This window comes from Camarhynchus parvulus, chromosome Z, assembly GCF_901933205.1.
Source record: "Camarhynchus parvulus chromosome Z, STF_HiC, whole genome shotgun sequence".
In the NCBI taxonomy this organism is placed as follows: Eukaryota; Metazoa; Chordata; class Aves; order Passeriformes; family Thraupidae; genus Camarhynchus; species Camarhynchus parvulus.
Genome location: NC_044601.1, coordinates 60,659,422 through 60,662,309, shown reverse-complemented (window position 1 = coordinate 60,662,309; position 2,888 = coordinate 60,659,422).

Below are 2,888 nucleotides of genomic sequence, written 5' to 3'. Positions count from 1 at the left end.
TACTCTTGTTCTTCTTCGGTGTCTTCTTTAGCACAGGACCAAACTGGAAGAGGGAGCTCTTGCAATTGCCTTTATCTTCCTGGACTAGGGCTAGGGAGGCAGGGAAGGGACAAGTCCCAGTGGTGTCTGGCTCTTGCGGAGCATTGCTGAAGGGAGCAGGATGTGCCTCCTTACCCACTTCTCCACATGTAATATCAACAGGTAAGACCAGGAGCTTCTTGTTGGCTCCTGCCTCTGCCCTGTCTTGCAGGCAGCAGAGGAGAGAGCATTCCTCCTGAGAAGGCCTCTGTGGGCAGCAGCTGAGCCACAGAGCTGCAGGCCCTCAACTACATTGAGTCCCTTCTGCCCAGAGCTGGGCACCTTGCTTCCTTCTCCTTCTTCCTCTGCCACTGCAGCATTTGAGGGCTGTGCAGTCCTGGTGTGGGAGGGATAGAAAGGAGGGAGCTCATGTTGTGCCCACAGAAACACAAATCTCCTGGACAGATAGGCACTACATCCCTAGGACAGAGAGAGGGTTACCCCAGTCCCATTTCTGTATCAGGATCCTGTGCCTGCAGTGGGGGTGAAATAACTTGAACAATTCCCTATTTGCAAGTATTTGCAATTCCCTGTTTGCAGGGGTGAATGGAGAAAGGGGTGTCATGCTGCTTTTGGTATTGAACAATGCTGAAAAGAGTCTGACTCAGCAGTCCCTGAAGTTCAACATCCTGAATAGCAATGCGAAGGTGTGATAGAACCACACTAGCAAAGAACCAAGAAAGGAAACCAGCAAGTGATACTATTGATAATGTATCTAAAGCTGTTGAACTGCCAGAGCTGACATCCTGCTGATAGCCAAGTCACATTATGCTGTAAAAGCTTGCCCCCCATTTCTAAAGTCAAGGTCTTCTAAAACCGTCCTTCCCAGAGTGTGTGTGGAGATTCCTCCCTTGCATGGGGATACCCCCCTCTTGAGGCTGAACCAGAGAGATATGCCCACAACTACTGGTATGGGAAACTTCAGGGTCTACTTTGTAATTGGCCTTGCTAGCTTTAATATAATGAATACTGCTTCAAAATATTGCATCATACCATAGAAATTGTTATAGCTTCTGATCTGTAGTAAATAATTCTTATAAAGATATTTTTGTCTAATTATCATAATAAATTATTTGTTTTTACATAAATATATCTGATTTGCCATCCTCAATGCTGTGGTACTATGTTGTATAAAATTTCTGTTACACCTGTATAATCCTTTAGATGTAATCCATTGACAAAATCTGGGGCCAAGTTGGATCTGGCTCTGCCCAAACTCTTCAGTGGGCAGGATTCTAGAATGCAAGAGAGTGCTTTCTGAGCCTTGTGATTCAGCAGGAGGGCTTATTTAATAAACATTGTCTGAAGCTCCCATTCTGCCTGTGGCACTGTCCCAGACAGATGCCCCCACAATCCCATGTCCCGCATCCCCTCCATCTCCCCAGGCAGGGGCAGATGCGTGGGCCAGTTCTGTGCCCGCAGCCAGGGCTCCTCTGGGTGCACAAGAGGCTGGAGTGCCAGCCAGGGGACTCCCCGCTCCCAGCACGGGCAGGGGGTGCTGTCACTGCTGTACCTGGCAGCTGCCACTGCACAGTGAAGCCGAAGCTGGGTTATCTCTTGGCTGCTGGGCTCCTTGCAGGGGTGACAGCAGGATCTGCTTGTTGGTAGCTGCTGCTGCGCTGTGCCAGGAGCCCAAGGAGGTCCCAGCTGTGTTCAGGGCCAAAAGGGTCATGTAAGAGCCCAGCTCGTTTCTCCACAGGCCCTGCAGGTGACTCTGGGGCTTGTGTGGGTGGCTCAGTCAGTGCCCAGGCTCAGCTTCCACGGTCAGCCTGGCTGAGCAGGGGATGTGTGCCCCATGGCACAGCCCCTCACCCTGGCAGCTGGGACCAGCACATGGGCATCAGTCAGGAGAGCAACCCTCAGTCTCTGGGCAGGGCAGCAAGCAGAGCTGGGGGTACCCTGTGGCAGGGGGAGGTGACCCACAGTAGCCCCAGGGAATCACAGCCAGAGCTGGCAGCCTCCTTGGCCAGAGACACTGCGCTGTGACGTGGGCCAGCATGGTACAGGATGGTGCACTCAGAACCTGCAGCCCCTCAGGCAAGACCTCTGCGTGCTGGGGTGGCAGAGCATGGCACAGAGAAAACACACACCACGGGGATGGCACAGCCAGGGCATCACTCCCCACCTGCACCCAGGACAGCACAGCACGGCTCAGCACGGCCAGACTGCCCCAGGGCTGCTCTCACCTCCCTGGATGCAGCACCACGGGCCATGAGCAGGGCCAGGGCAAGCAGCAGCAGCAGCGCAGGGTGCCCATGGTGGTGGTGGCCGTGTGTGGTGCCCAGGCTCTGCTCCTTCTATATCAGAGGCGGCTGAGCCTCCTGCCAAGGGACACCCATGAGATGGGAGAGCCCCGATCCCTCTGGACAGTGACAGAGTCTGGGGGGGACACTGAGTGAGCTGGCAGGGAGCACAGCGAGGGCAGCAGGTGACAAGAGCATTAAAGATACACAGGCAGGGTGTAGGAGCTTTGAGGACACCACAGGAAACACATTGGATCTCTAGGACACCACAGAAAGGGTGGAGGAGTTCTGGGGACACCACAAGAAGGGCTATCATCTCTTTCTGGCCATGGCAGGACTTCTTTAGTGCCAAAATGCATCCTTAATACTCAATAGCTATCAGGGCTGGCAGATATGAAGTAGCCTCTCCTCTCCTCTCCTCTCCTCTCCTCTCCTCTCCTCTCCTCTCCTCTCCTCTCCTCTCCTCTCCTCTCCTCTCCTCTCCTCTCCTCTCCTCTCCTCTCCTCTCCTCTCCTCTCCTCTCCTCTCCTCTCCTCTCCTCTCCTCTCCTCTCCTCTCCTCTCCTCT